The 15,837-nt window shown below is 45.6% G+C and overlaps 1 protein-coding gene across 3 annotated transcripts in view; it reads left to right on the forward strand.

Annotated features, from left to right (window-relative positions):
• Window positions 1–15,837, forward strand: part of LOC106894070 (phospholipid-transporting ATPase FetA-like) — a 96,622-nt gene that overhangs the window by 1,617 nt on the left and 79,168 nt on the right. The window contains exons 1-2 of one of the 3 annotated variants that reach the window (XM_014952533.1): window positions 10,833–11,027; window positions 11,384–11,528. The exons of 1 other annotated variant lie outside the window; for it this stretch is intronic. The gene's annotated coding sequence lies outside the window, so the exon portion shown is untranslated. Of the gene's footprint in view, window positions 1–10,832; window positions 11,028–11,383; window positions 11,529–15,837 lie in introns of those variants that run through there. One more of the 3 variants, XM_014952535.1, reaches the window with a different exon arrangement.

The following is a 15,837-nucleotide window of genomic DNA, read 5'->3' on the forward strand; positions in this document are numbered from 1 at the left end:
TCCCAGGCATCTTACAGGAACCCCAGGCTCCACTGATAGCAAACACAGGCATGTCGTGGCTTGGGCTGGTCTGATCTGCCACTAAAACAAACGACAGATGTTCTCTTTTACCTCTCTCCCCTTCAGAGAAGGAAGAGCATTTCCCTTCATAGGAGAGGAGAGAAAATGAGAGGAAGAGAGGACTTATGGGTTGAAAAGAAACTAAACAACTTTAATGAAATATGAAGAATAAAAAAGTAATGAGAGAAAGATAATAATACCAATAAGGAAGTAAAGAAATACAAACACTATATACAAAACCAGTATCACATCACCAACAGGCACTGCGGAAGTCCCAGACTGGACTTGGTCAGTTTTGGATTACCTGTCCTCTCCCCTCCTCCCCACAGGTGTGACCCCTCTACAATTTTCCACTTCCAACCTCCCAACCGGGCAAATAATAACGTTGGCCAAACTTGCTTTTTATAGCAATGAGTATAAGCAAGAGCCTCTCTGCATATTATTCCTTGGTATTAACTATGAACGTCAGGCCATATCACTCTGGAAGTGGACACTGTATGAAAAAATATACTGTTAATTCAGACAGTGCACTTAGCTAGAAGAGACTTAACTGAGAACTACAATTACTGAACAGAAAATTGGTTCTATTTTACCTCAAACCTGGAGATACCTATATAAGCACATTTCATTACCATTATAACGATTGAGCAGTGACTTCGTCTTTCAGTTTAGGTCTGACTGTAGGGCTGTTTCACTTCATCCTAGTGTGCTCCTAAACTTTCTTTTTCTCACTTGTGAATCTTTTTGATTTTGCTGCTTGGCCTTCACAGGTCCGTAATTGCCTTTCTTCTTCCTTTGAGCCTTCTTCTTCAAGTGCTGTAACAGCCTCTGAAGAGGCTCCTTCTTGTTTTCTTAACAAACAGAAGACTAGAAACACAAACCAAAAATAGATGAACCTGACCAAAATTGTAGGACACTTGTAAGATGAGCTGCAAGCTGAAACCAGCTTCCAAGAAATCATTCATTCAGAAACTTTCCACCACACCAGGTATTGATTAATGAAGCAATACAGGCTTTGGTTTATTTAAATGTCATGCCTCACTGGCATGCTTGCCTCATGTCATGGATATTTTTGGGAGACTCAAGGTATAGACACGCTATCTGCAACTTCGCCACATGCCAGAGAGGATTCCCAGCTACAGATGGTCACCAGGCACCACTTTTGACTCTGTCTGCTTGCCAGAGACCATAATTCCCCGGATTGTCACCAGTTTCCCTTCTGGTCAACCCTTGCTGCAAAGCTGTGCTGAGATTGGGCTGTCCAGGCTAACGGGTGCTTTCCTTGATTTGGTTTACAAACAAAATTTATTCTCAGCATTTTTCCTGGTGTAACTATGCTTTTCCCAAATATGCTCCACAAACTCACATGGGACGCTGACTTTGCCTGAGCCCTTTGTGTTTTACACTTACTTTTTCTTCTATGGCCAAAACTGACTGTCGGAAAAATATTCATGTCCATGCCTTCCTGGCTGGACACAACCTGTCCAGCAGATGAAATCCAAATGAACACTCAGACTTGTGTCTGAGCTCTTTACACCTCTGTACCATGCTCACTCCCAAAGTTAATCCAATCATACTTTTTCTAAGAGAAATTATGACTTTCACTTACTGGCATTTATTCTTTTCTGATTACGCCACCATTGCAAAGGTCTTTGGGGATTACATGTGTTTCCTAGTACTTTGCTTCATTCCAGGGAACTTGACCAGATACTAACCATCCTTAGAAGACATTTCTTCTTCCCCCAAGCCTTGAAAATATTAGCTGTCAAACCAGCCTAAGCTTCTGGTACCAGTAGCCTGATATGGAGCTGGGCAATGGGCAGAGCACTGCAAAGCTCTGCTCTTGAGATGTGCCACATCTTGGATGGGGAGCGCTTTGTCACTTGTCAAGATTCAAGGTGATAGGAAAGTTAAAAATGCAGATTTGGAAAAAATAGAACATGGCAGAAAAAAAAAAAAAGATGCTAAAATAATAAAACACATCCTGAATATTATGCTTAAGAGTACAGTGTCTCATTGCCTGCACTAAGCCTCATGTAGCTCCCACCTCTCTTCCTATTATTTTAAGTTGGGATGTCCTGTCATTATCTGAAGATTATTGATCTCTCTGGGGGGAGGAGGCACTAAAACCAGCTTTTCACAGAATCATAGAATGGTTAGAATTGGAAGGGACCTTAGAGATCATCGAGTTCCAACCTCTCTGCCATGGGCAGGGACACCTCCCACCAGACCAGGTTGCTCAAAGCCCCATCCAGCCTGGCCTTGAACACTTCCAGGGATGGGGCATTCACAACTTCCCTGGGCAACCTGTTCCAGTGCTTCAACACCCTTGTAGTAAAGAATTTCTTCCTAATATCTAACCTAAATCTCCCCTCTTTCAGTTTAAAATGATTACCTCTTGTCCTATCGCTACACTTCCTGATAAAGAGCCCTTCTCCAGCTCTCCTGTAGGCTCCCTTCAGATATTAGAAGGCTACTATAAGATCTCCTGGAGCCTTCTCTTCTCCAGGCTGAACAACCCCAGCTCTCTCAGTCTGTCTTCATAGGGGAGGTGCTCCATCCCTCTGATCATCTTCATGGCCCTCCACTGGATCCGTTCCAACAGGTCCATGTCCTTCCTGTCCTCCAAAGCTGTACACAGTACTCCAGGTGGGGTCTCATGAGCGCAGAGCAGAGGGGCAGAATCACCCCCCGCATCCTGCTGGCCACAGGATGCGGTTGGCTCTCTGGGCTGCCAGTGTGCACTGCCAGCTCATGTTGAGCTTCTCATCCACAAGCACTCCCAAGTCCTTCTCCTCAGGGCTGCTCTCCAGTCATTCTCCCAACAACCTGTATTTGTGCCTAGGATTGCCATGTCCCAAGTGCAGGACCCTGCACTTGGCCTGGTTGAACTTCATGCGATTTGCACAAGCCCACCTCTCATACCTATCCAGGTCCCTCTGGATGGCATCCCTTCCCTCCAGTGTGTCAACCATGCCACTGAGCTTGGTGTCATCAACAAACTTGCTGAGGGTGCACTCCATCCCACTGTCCACGTCTCCAACAAAGATGTTAATGTTTCCTTTCTGTGTCACATCAAGCTAGAGCACCATGGGATTTGTGGGGTTTTTTTAGTTCCGTTTTAAGAAAACTCCTTTCTTTATTTCTCCTGACTTAGGTGTTTGGTGCCGCACAAGTACTGCTGAAACCTTACTTAATTCCCTTTAGTCTCTCGGAGTCTTTGATTAAGTTTTCTGTTGTATGCCTTCATTAGCACATTCCTGGCTTCAGGCTGTGTGTCATTGCCTTCTGCAGATACACGGTAAAACCTTGATCCCTCTATCACAAGCAGCAAATGCTGTCTCTCCTTATGGGGGCCCACAACTAATTTTACCCTGCAAGCAGCACATAAAAACCAAAGATGGTAAGACAAATTGCAGTGCTGGGAATAGGGGGTTTAATTTAAACACCTGCCTCCCTTTCCATGTGTCTCCTTGATTTTAAAGGGATCATGTGTGATAATGCATCACACCCCAGCAGGAGGAATGGCAGCGGTTAACCCCAGATAAGAGCTATACCCCCAGCATCCCTGTGGCTGTGTGCACTGTGGTGTACATTCCTCACTGACTTAGCTGCTGCTGCCTTCTCCCCCTCCAGCTTCTCCTAAATTGTTGGGAGAAGAACATGCCCTCCTTAACTCTGCCATCACATCCTGGAGGTCCCGTGCACCCATCAGGTTATTCCTCTCTTTCCTGCGGCTGCGGAGGGATTTATGTGCATAATTTCCATTTGAGTTAATGGGAATTCACCGCTTAAACACCGACTGCCCATGTGTGTGGAGATGAGAATAAAACAGGTCTTTGTTCTCAGCCATGTAAGTGCAGAGGAACGTGCATTTCTGTAACACACCTGGAGAGCAGATAAAGGAACAATCTAACATAACCTGCACTGAATGAAAGCAAGGGCTGGCAGTGCCAGGGCTAGGCATGCCTCTGCTGTGGTCGTGCTGACACAGCAGTGTTAATATATGGTTTCTTTACTGCCAAGGTGATGCTGCAATTGAAATGCAAACTGTTGATAAAAATGTCATGAAGTTTCCTTGGGGAAATCTCCAGGAAAATCAATGGTTTTGTGCATATTTATGCCAGGTTGTATTAAGGCAGACATTTTAGATCTTTGGCTAATTAGCTAAAATTTGATGTTTCAGAGGGGGAGCCAAGTTCTTTCTTCTCGATACATTAGCTCCCTGGGCCTTGTTTTATAAGATGGCTTTTTTTTCCTTTTTTTTTTTTTTTCTGACTTCATCCTGACCATGGTCCTTTGTCACCAGGCAAAAGTTTTGTTCTTCTTCTCAGAGCTCACAGAACTTGCATTATGAGAGGTCAGGTCACCCAGTCCCAGTGATCAGTGCTTGAATAATATACTCCTACATGCTCCTGTCCTCTTTTGGGACATGGAATGTGGATGCTGCTGAACATCCCTAAAGCAAACATCAGTCGGTCACCTTGAGCTCCCTCCGACCTCTCTGTAGTGGACCATTTCATCACCATCTACTGAGCAAAAGCTATAATAACATAATAAGGACCTAATGCAGAAAATACTCCTATAAAATACACAAAAGATCATTGATACTAGTGAGAATTTCATGGAAGGCAGCAAGTTGCCTCCTTTTTTTTTCCTGGCAGTACAGATGTAGCTGTAACCTGGAAAAGACAGAGTACACATACACATGCATGTGGTGTATTTCACTTGGAATTATGGCTAAAGTGTTTATGAGCATAATGGATGTGACATGATATTTAAAGGAATCCTCTCAGAATGCCACTGAGTTTTTCATGTGAAGGATAATCGACTGTCAGAGCAATATATACAGCAAACCATGACGGGCTTAAAGAAATAAATCCCAGATCTCTTGGGTGATGCTGTAGAGAATACAGAGGCGAACTGCTTCCTGCAGATCCAGGTCTCTCCCGTGCTCTCCACACATGCTTAGTGCAGAAAACTGTGGAAATGGCAACGGGGGACAGGGCTGCATTGCCACGGTACGAAACAGCCTCTCCAGCGTGGTGGACACTGCTCCTCAGTGTCCTCTGTGATGACCACCTGAAAAACTGAAGGCAGATCCGCTGCAGCCCTGTCCCTCCTTTGGCTGCTGAGCTCCATCAGGCAGCGGTGCTCGCTCTCCCACGGCAGCAGAGTTCACAGCCACAGCACACAGGCTAAGCACCACCTGGGCTAGAGCATCTCTGGGAGGCTACAGGGGATTAAGCACCACCTAGCCATTATACGGCCCGTCGGGTGCTGTTGCCCTGTGCCAAAAGTGCTGTCTCTCCCATGAGTGCAGCCCCTTTTTCCCATATGTGCAGCTCGTGGGAAGACTCTGCGAAACGCTGAGGCTTTTTGTTGGCTCTACATGGGTTGGATTTCCGCTGTGTGTTCAATCACGGGGTCCCACTGAGGGGTATCCTAATTCCTCAGTGGTATGAGCTGGGTTTTTTTGATGTGTATCTGAGGAGTGTGCATGTGACAGTGTTTGAAGTGTCACCAGATACACCATATGTGTTTGTGGCAGCTACTGCCTTGCAAATAACAGCAGGAGGTCTTGTGTAATACCCGTGTTACAAAGGGCACTTTAGTCAGAGGCTCTAACGAGCTCGGCTGCTGCTTTGCCCTCAGCTATTGATTTTTCTATTCACGTAGGCATGATTAGCTTTTAACGAGCCCTCCCAAGCATCCCCCTGAGATTCCACTTTGTTCACTGACGATGATTAGGAAATATGTACTAAAAGCAGTGTGGACACATCTGGGGTTTGCAGCAGCAGCTGATTAATCCCAGTGCTTTCCCCGTGCAGTTGGGCACATGCAGTGTCACAGGCAGATGAAGAGACACAGATTTATAGTCCAATGGCATAATCTTGAGACAAGCGGATCTCCATCAGCTCCCACTGAATTCTGTGTCCATCAAATCACCTAATTTCTCATGGGATCACAGCAAACATTTCAGGCATCTGGGAGACTTCCCCCCTTGCAACAGCCCCTTCCCTATCAAATGAAATTTTTGGCCAGAAGGGAGTTCGTAAACACAAGATCCCAAACCTGGTGGGAATGACCTCAGAGATGAGAGATGCTCTTGGGCCTTGTTCCCTGCAGAACTGAGCTCAGCTTTATCTCCCCGTCAGTGTAATCTGAGCAGCTGAAGCCCGATGAAAGCTCTTTAACCAAAAGGTTTTTGGCTCTGCTCCGTCTCCTATGAGCTGCAAAGGGAACAATTGAGAGAGACTATTTTAATTTCTGCTTTAAAATGTCAGGAGGTTCCAAATTTGCAGGTGTTGGTGCCAGGAAGATGAGATCAATAGTCACCAGAGCAAGTTGCTGCTTTTTTTTAAAAGGCAAGAGGCTGCGCCTGTGTGGATGCCTTATGATTTTCCCCAGCTGATCATTGTTTGTTAAGGGCCTGGAGTACTGTGCCAGGGGCTCTGATGGAGAAAGGGAATTTCTAGCCACGCACCCTTCCTTCCCTGCTGCAGGTAAGTGGCACTCCACCAAACCCTGATCAGTATGAGTCACGTTATTCTGCACACACCCACTGAAACTATTTTCTGACCATTTCCATTTGGCATGTGCCTTACAGCACCGTGTCTGCTTCCAGCTGCTGGAGTAACTGGTGAGGTATGGGAACATTTCTGTAGGGACCCGCAGTGCCAAAGCTGCACGCTTCAGTTCAGATCACACCCAGGGAGATGGATGCACAGGGGTAGGAATCCAGAGCATCCCTTCAAACTGAGTTACTTCAGATTTCTACCAGCTTATCAGTTCCTTGGAGAAGCGGTTAAATGAGTTTGGCTGAGTAGATCCCAGCAGGCAAGGACAGCCCTAGAGCAACTGCTGACTTCATGACAGTGCCTTCCTGCGTCCATTTCATTTCCCTCCCACAGTCTGGCCATGATAACAGGAACATGTAGGGTTTCTTTTTCCCTTCCTCTGCAGTGTTGTGATGTGCTTTCTGCTGCCAGTTGGACAGTTTCAGCTGCCACATTCTCTGCAGGGATCAAGGACACTGCCAGTACACTTTAGCCTTCCTCACCTGTGATACAGTGTATTTTGGGACCTTTGGTCTTTCGTTACTCACTTTATGATTGTGCTGGTGTTTCCCAGATGATGGCAATTTGCAAATTGGATGTTCCTTTTACACTACGTTTTTTAAACATCCAAGGCGTGGGCATCAATGTCGCAATTTGTCCCTTTCAGTCCTCTATTCCTTATGCATCCTACGCTGACTTTTGACAGCAAGAGGTTGCAGAAAGTCTCTCATAGCAAGGGCAGCTGCGACAAGATGCCCATCTGACTTTGTAGCTCATAACAACAGATGTGTCAGTGGTCTCCAAAGTGAAGTATGTTCCTTGTCCTTACCATACACGAGGAGCTCCTCACTGGCCAGGACTAGTCAGCAGAGGAGAGAAAAGTTGGGATGAGGAAAGCATAGGCTATGGGATGAGATTCGGTTATCCAGGGCTGACCCTTGGAGGTTTGTGAGGAAACCCATCACTGCTACATAGAAAGACTTTTCTGGAGTTGTGACTACCATGGTTGATATGAGCAATGCACTCATGCTGGTTTGGGAGCTGGAGTTTTGATTGTTTGGGTGAAAGTGATCCCTGGACATTGCACTGGTTTTGGGAGCAGGGGGAGCCCAGCTTGGCTCAATTAGCCACAGGCACTTCTCTGCAGTAGGAGGTACCAGCTGTGGTAGAACTTCAAACCTTGCATTTCAGGAGTTTCAGCCTGCAATTACAAGACAGTAAGGGAAAACAAAAATCATCAGTCTTCCTTCAAAATTATGTAAGAAAGTTGGGAAAGCATCTAGGTTGACAGTAATTTTAAAAATAGCATTGACATGGGGAGGGCTTCTCACAAGGACTGACATTTAGTTCAAGTTTACACTGTGGGATGCTCCAAGGTGTGTTTCTCTGCTGTTTCTCGCCTCTAGTTATCGTCTCCATTTACTTGGGGGCATACTAAGCCATTTAAAGCCTTACTAGGTCACCAGGTATCTTTGGGCCTGAGTGCTCCAGAAACGGTCCTCTCAGAAACTCTCTCAGCTTTGCTGTCTGGAGGGAAAGTGGATCTGGTCTGGAGAGTAGGCTGAGGGCATCCCTTAAGCATCAGTGTCAGTAAGTCTTCAGTTTTGCACCTTGATCATAGTTGAACTGCAGCACAGGCTGAATGGCTGAAAGTCATTCTCCCAGATACTGTCCCAGGAAAAGGGCTGCCTTAACGGCATGATTTTAAATCCGTCCCACTCTAAGGCAGCCCTCTGTGACTAGTGGGCAGTTGAGAACATGAGGGATTCAAAAGTGAAGCACCATGGCTTGGGGGTAGCTGCCTGGCCAAGAAAACAGCTCATTTACTGGAAAAGCAAGAGACGGAACTTCTTCTTCCCACAGCTATGGGTCACAGCAAACTCACTGCGGCCTTGGTCAGCTGAGCCTCTGCCCAAACCATGCTGGTTGCAGTGGGAGATCAGACACCCAGCATGCACGTATCCCTCCCCTTATGCAGGCAGTGAACTTTAGGCAACAGACATTGGAGGCTGCAGCCCCACCGTGACGTGCTCTGAAGTTTGTAAAGGAGGAGGCGAATGGTGTGATTACTGGGAATTAATTACCCAGGGGCCAAAGTGTAAGGCAAGGACAAGAGAGTCAAGTTCAGAACACTGAGTCACTCCTGCTCTTCCAAGTGCTTCCACATGTGCTGAGCTTCCCTACATGAGCAGGTTCACCGAAGACCATGGGGAAAGCATAGCTGAGGGAAAAACTCATTGCCAATGTATGTGAGGTGGATTCCAGTGCCAAGAAAAAGCATTAGTAAAATAGTCTACCCCAATTTGTAGCTATTTTAAAGTCTAAACAAGCCCCGAAGCCAGCTGATTTTATGGCTGGATCACTGTCATGTCAAAGGAAGGAGAGGAACCTAACTCTAGGAAGGAAGAAATGACTGTGGCCAAGGTCAAAGTGGTAACAAGACATATGGTATAAAGGCAGCAGCAAAGAAAGTGGGAATAGTGTGGAATGAATCGGCATTAGCTAACATTAAAATGGGAGGGAAAAAGCAGAAGAAAGTTCTAAGGAAGAGGAAAATGAAGTGAGACCAAGGAGTTCTCCAGACATATAGAAAGATTGAAATTAATCCAGATCCTTGTACTTTTGGTTACGGGAAAAAACGTGATACTTGTGGCTGTTGCTGTTGAACTGGGGTGTGCGTGGTGAGAACATGAGAAATGGCTAGCACAGGGGAAATTTCTGCTTTTCAGTTTAAAATAATGTGAAAATGACCTAGGTCTTGAGGAGATTAGTCCTACATGCCATGTCCCATGTTGGCCGTTTGTACGGATACTTTGTGTTGGAATTACAAAGCCAATTCAAAGAACCTCAAACAGGTGTAGCTTGGAAGAATAATCCCGGAGTCAACGCAAAGGTGCAGAGGTCTTGTTCTTCCTTCAGAAATTCCTTATGGTGCTCTAGCATCCTCTTCATTGCCACTCTGCACGTCAACCACCATGAGCACTGGAGTACTGCCACTGCAGCATCCAGGGTCTTCCATAGCTTTTCTCTTGACAGGTGGTAGAGGAGAAGCTGCTGCCTGAGCATTCCCACACCATCTAGCAACTCATGCTAAGTAAAGCTAAGCAAACAGCATAAATCACACTGTATTATAACCCTAAGTAACTTATCCTTAAATAATTTATTTAATTTAAATAATTTGTTCTTAAAACTTACTCATTTAAGCTAAACAACTAATATCTCTCAACAACATGACTTCAGAAAATTTCAGCTTCTAGAAAATACTCTTTGGCAATGCCTTGGCTCCCATGTGACTATAAATAATCAGCTGATCTATGCATGCAAGTGTTTGTGGGTAGGTTTGAAATTAATTCTATCAATGTTCATGTAAATTCAGCAGGAAAACACAGAAGATGAAGAAAAAAACCCAGAAATAAATACATACAGAAATCTTTTATGTTAGACTTTCTCTTGCTGTGTGCAATAAATTGGCATGTTACTGGCAGGCATTACTGTCAGTGCAACTTAGGGAAAGAATATGGTGATTTTAGAATAATTACAGTATAGGGAAGCAGGAGGTGGATTAAAGCTGTAGCTGGCCCAGTTTGAGTCTTGTAGTGTACTCAGCGGGTAAAATGCCAGGGGACTGGCATATAGGAGGCGCTGGACTATGAAGGGTGGTAAAATTTTGAAAAAAAAAAGAAGTGATTATTTGGTTTGTTGAAGGTGGGAGAAGACATGGAAAGGTGGGGAGGCTCACGGAAGGGCTGAGGCGTTTTGGTGAGGAGAAGCCCCCTGAGAGCAGCGAGGCCAGGTGGATATCATAGAGTTATAGCACAGTTTGGGTTGGAAAGGACCTTAAAGACCATCTAGTTCCAATGCCCCTGCCATGGGCAGGGACACCTCCCACCAGACCAGGTTGCTCAAAGCCCCATCCAGCCTGGCTTTGAACACCTCCAGGAATGGGGCATCCACAACTTCCCTGGGCAACCTGTTCTGGTGTCTCACCACCCTGATAGTGAAAATTTTTTTCCTGATATCTAATCCATGTCCCTGAGGCCAAGGGGAGGTCATGCTCTCAGGGATGAGCAAGCCCTGACGTTTTGGCGCCGAAGCGATCCTCCGGCTGGCTGGAGGAAGCTCTGTGGTTGAGTTGTGCAATTCTGCTCGATGAGGTTTTTCTCTGCAAAGTTTTTTGCTGCTCGGAACTATTGGAAAGTGGGTGAGGTGGAGCCTTGGGATCAGCTTGTAGGACAGTGTCTCTGGGTTTAAGGAGTCCTGACCAGCTCCAGCATTACGGACACAAAGAGAGGGGCTGCTGCTGGGAAATAGATCCCTTACCAGGTTCATCCTTTTTTAAAGCAATTTGATATGTTGGACTCTTTTACTTGCTTGGTTTCCTTTTGAAAGCTTCCGCGTCGGAAGGAGGTAGGTAAGGCGAGCAGCAGTTGCCTCTGGAATTAATTGGGGTCCCCCAAGATCCTAGGTGCTCTGCTTTTCTGCTTTACTCTTTTGCAGCTTGTTGTGCTGAAGCTTTTTCATTTTTAAGGGAGCTACTACACTCTCCCTATCTGCAGGAAACAGAATTTAAAAAAAAAAAAAAAAAAAAAGGAAAAACTTGGCAAGGAGCCAGGCCCAGTGACTGAAGTAAGAAGTCGGGAACTTGGAGTAAGTTTAGTTACCGGGACGTTGCATGGCAGAGCGGGTCCACGGTGGATTTTAAGGGGCTCAGGGACAAGCACGGGATGCCCATTTCACAGGGCAAAGAAGCTTTGCTTTCTTAGATGAGTGTCCGGGCGCCGCGACTCCGAGTGAAGCTGTTGGTTCTTGGGAGGGGATAAAGCTGCGTGTAAATGAGAAGACAGGAGCGTACCGGAGTGCTATGGAGGGCAGCAACTTAGTTGCTGTGACTTTTACAAGCCTTCAAGGGTAAGATTTACTGCTTTCCTTCCACTTGTTTGCTTTGTCTCTTAGCTTTGAGGGGCAGAAAACCTGCGTTTGTTGTTTGGTTTGTTGGCTTGTTCTGGGTTTGTTGTGGTTTTGGGTTTTGTGGGTTTTTGGGGGTTTGTTTTGTTTTGTTTTGTTTTTTCCCCCTCCAGACCTGAGAGCTTTGCGAAGCTTAATCAAAGTGTTCGGGGGGTTGAGTTTTTTGATTTTTTTTTTTTTTTTTTTTTTTTCTTTCAGCCAGCGAGCTGATAGACTTCTGGGTGGAGTGTGAGCCGAAGCTGTGCGTGGTTTCAAGCGGCGGCGGTGGCGGTGGCCGCCCGGGGAAGCTGCTATTGTTCGGGGCTTGTTGGGGAGGGAGAGGGGACGGAGCCCGTGTCCCCCCGCAGGAACCCACCGGCTCCATCCGTAACCTGAGCGTTGCCGCTGGCTTCGCCCACAGGAGCCGAATGCAAATTTTTTGACGGCCGTTCTGGTGTCAGTTTTAAAGGGTGCCTTAATGAAGACAGATGGGGGGCACTGGATCATTACTTTAAAACGCGGCAGATAACAGACCGGGGCTGTTTCCCAGCAATTATAGCTAATTGCACTGGCACGTTTGAGTGTAAGGGGGTAGGAGAGCGCAGTTTCATGGGTTTCTGTATGTGGAGCTCGGAACAACACCAAAAAATAGCTGGAGGGCTGGCTCACCTCATCCAGGTATTTAAAAAGCTGGGGAAGTTTTAGGGATACTTCCTTGCACTGAGCTAGCAGATTGAAACCAGACTCATCACTCCTTTTGTAAAACCTAATGCCAAGAGTGAACCATTTATAGCTTCTTAAACTTATTCCAAGTTGAATTCAGGTAAATCAAATTTCAGCCCCAAAAAGGGTGCTTTTCTGGGATTAAAACACATTTTCAGTTGTTCATCCTGCAGCTTGCTTTCTGTTTCCCATTTGCAATTCTGGGAGTAGTACAGCCCATGCTACTCCCTGTTTTGCTCTTGAGGTGTTCAAACACAAGAGGATGTAAGCAGGGGCAGAGAAATGCAAATGCTAATGTGTTTCATTGTTGAAAGATGATTAGTACTAATTATTTCTAATGGCTGAAATTTTTGTGTTTGCTTTTAATAGGGGAACGCAAATGAATCGTACTCTTCGGAACCAAAAATTGAGCAATTTGACTGAAGTAGTTAATATACCAGCAGTTTAAAGGGGGTCCTTCTCAAACGTGTCTTTGTGTGGCACATTTCCTTTGTGTGGTCAGCCCATGCCAGGTGTGCCAGGCCTTCACATTGTTCTTGCCTGAGCATTATCAAACATTGGACCAACTGTGATCGATGTCCTTCTCTGTGGTACCTGGGAGTGATCATAACTCTCCTGCTTTAGCTCCTGAGCATGTTGTCATGGTTAAATCCCAGCCAGCAGGTAGAACCACAGAGCCGCTCGCTCACCCCCTGGGTTGGGACAGGGAAAAGAATTGGAAGAGTAAAAGTAAGAATAAACTCGTGGGTTGAGTTAAAAACGGTTTAATAGGTAAAGCAAATGCTGCATGTGCAAAAACTGCACAAAAGCAAAACAAGGAATTAATTCACTGCTTCCCATGGGCAGGCAGGTGCTGAGCCATGCCCAGGAAAGCAGGGCTCCATCACCTGTAACAGTTCCTTGGGAAGACAGACACCATCACTCCAAACATCCCCCTTCCCCTTCTTTCTTCTTCCCCCAGCTTTTTATACCAAGCATGACGTCACATGGCATGGGATATCCCTTTGGTCAGTTGGGGTCAGCTGTCCTGGCTGTGTCCTCTCCCAACTTCTTGTGCCCCCCCCCCCCCCCCGACTGCTCACTGGTGGGGTGGTGTGAGGGGCACAAAAGGACTTGAGAGCTGAGCAATAACAAAAACCACCAGTGTGCTATCAAAAACACTTCTCATCCCAAATCCAAAACCCAGCACTATCATGACGTCACATGGCATGGGATATCCCTTTGGTCAGTTGGGGTCAGCTGTCCTGGCTGTGTCCTCTCCCAACTTCTTGTGCCACCCCACTGCTCACTGGTGGGGTGGTGTGAGGGGCACAAAAGGACTTGAGAGCTGAGCAATAACAAAAACCACCAGTGTGCTATCAAAAACACTTCTCATCCCAAATCCAAAACCCAGCACTATACCAGCCGCTAGTAAAAAAATTAACTCTATCCCAACTGAAATCATGATACATGTGCACCCCCTTAGGCATGCAACTCAGGCATAGAGAAAACAGTGAGTTTGAGGACTTAATGTTAAAACCTTAGCATTTTCCCAGTTGTGTCTCCAAATCCAGTTTGAAGTGATATGTGTTCAGAATTTAGGGGCTTAGATTTGGTTCATCTTGTGGGATTTAACAGCATTGCTCCACCAAGAGCACTAGGCAGCGCAGGCAGTCTTGAACATTGGCTGTCATGATGCCCAGTGCTTGGGATCTACTTTTTCACATACTCAAGTATTGGTTGGATATTTAATGCTTTAACCTGAAAAAAAAGAGGGAAAAAAAAAAAAAAAAAAAAAGAAGAAAAGTTCTAAGACCTGTGGGTATTTGTGGTTGTTACATCAGCTGAACATAGATGTAAAAAAATGTAATTTATAAGTCTTGCTCATGTGCAAAAACTGACCTGACACAGGGAGTTGGTGAGTGGAGGCATGGTACATTTTCTGAATTTTTCCCTGCACAGGACTATTTAAGCTTTTTAGGGTGTACACGTACCACACTATGTTTGGTGGCAAAAGTGACTGGAGAAATCTTGTTCTCCTGCCTAATTCTCCTGGACGCTGGGTACTTGCTTCTAGTATTTTGGCACAACTTGCTGCCCCCTCAGGTCTGCTACAACCACTACTTGGGCAGGAATTTCAGTCTGTACTGAACCCCATGATCTGGATTAAAATAACCCTTCCAAAAATGATTGTGTTTAACACGGATCATTTCACAGAGTCTGGGAACAAGGTGGAGGGAGCTGAAGCATCAAATATTTTCTAATTCGTATTTATGATTGAATCTGATGCATCGTCTAGCTACGTCCAGAGAAACAGGGCCAAGGAACTAGCCGCGTTTTCCATCTCCAACATCTGCTCCCCATTCATCTGAGTTGTGCCATGTCTCTTCTCATTTTGCTACTCATCGCTGCGGTGGTGGGAAGTGCCTCCCTCCACCTCCAGTTTGCAGCGCAGCCCTTGGCGAGCCATGGTTTTGGATTTGGCTGCAGCCCTTGTGAATTCCAGGAGCTGAAGCTCATTTCAACCTGCCCCTCGTGCAGGAGGAGCTTGGCAGTTGCGTTCTCAAGCCAAACCTGGCTCTTGTCTCTCTAAAATAAGGCTGAGCTTGGTTTGTGGGAAAGCATGCCTTCCCTATTCAAGACCCAGCAAAGTAGCTTCTCGCTGTGGATAATAAAGTGCTCAGAGCCCATGATTAAACTGTCAGGAGCCATAAAGCAGGTGGATTGTCTTCGCAGAAGTGTAAACCCTAGCAAGACAGTTTGTAGAGCACTATAGGTACAAAAGGAGGTGCTATGAAAGGCCTTCTATAGTAAAGCAGGATAATTTATTCATAGCTTATATCCTGAAATCCCCATAAATGAAGAACTGGGAATTAGAGCTTTAAATAATTTTTTTGCTATAGGCTTTCAAACACAGGGAAGTAACACGTGTCCTGTTGAACTGAGGAGTTGGACGTATGTGGTTACTCAGATATGTGAACCCCTGTTGATCACTGAACAGTACAGGGTACCTGGAGTAAACAGAAATGAAAAAACCCCACAAAATAATCAAGTGGAAAATGGAACAACAAAAAAAGAAAAGTCCAGAAGGGCTGACACAGACTCTGGAAGGCAACTTGAGGAGATTGAAGCAGCATTTCACTTTGCCTCTGAAAATAGCTTGTGCCAGGGAAAATGAAGGCAAGCAGGAAATTGCCTTTTTTCTTCTGACTATAGAAAGTTTTCATGTGTTTTATGGGTTTTCAATTAATTCAGGAATAGGAGGCTGTGAAAGTGTCTTACCAAAATCTGAAAAGTACTTCATGCCACATGAAAATGAAACATAAGAGACTTCATTTTTTCCAGAAAGCGCAAAGGGAAATTAAAACCATAGCAGTGTCTGTGAGTGATATGAGGCTGAAGACCCATCATTGCAATTTTGGAAGAGAAACTGAATCTCAGATATAAAAACCAGAGAGATCGAGTAAAGCAAAAAAAAAAAAAAAAAAAAGGAAAAAAAAACTGAACAGAAAAAAGGGCAATAAAAAAAACCCAAGGCACCCCTTTGCCCCTGGCCCGGCATCCCAACCCC

The sequence above is a fragment of the Calidris pugnax genome, unplaced genomic scaffold (genome assembly GCF_001431845.1).
Source record: "Calidris pugnax isolate Ruff unplaced genomic scaffold, ASM143184v1 scaffold220, whole genome shotgun sequence".
NCBI classification, from domain to species: Eukaryota; Metazoa; Chordata; class Aves; order Charadriiformes; family Scolopacidae; genus Calidris; species Calidris pugnax.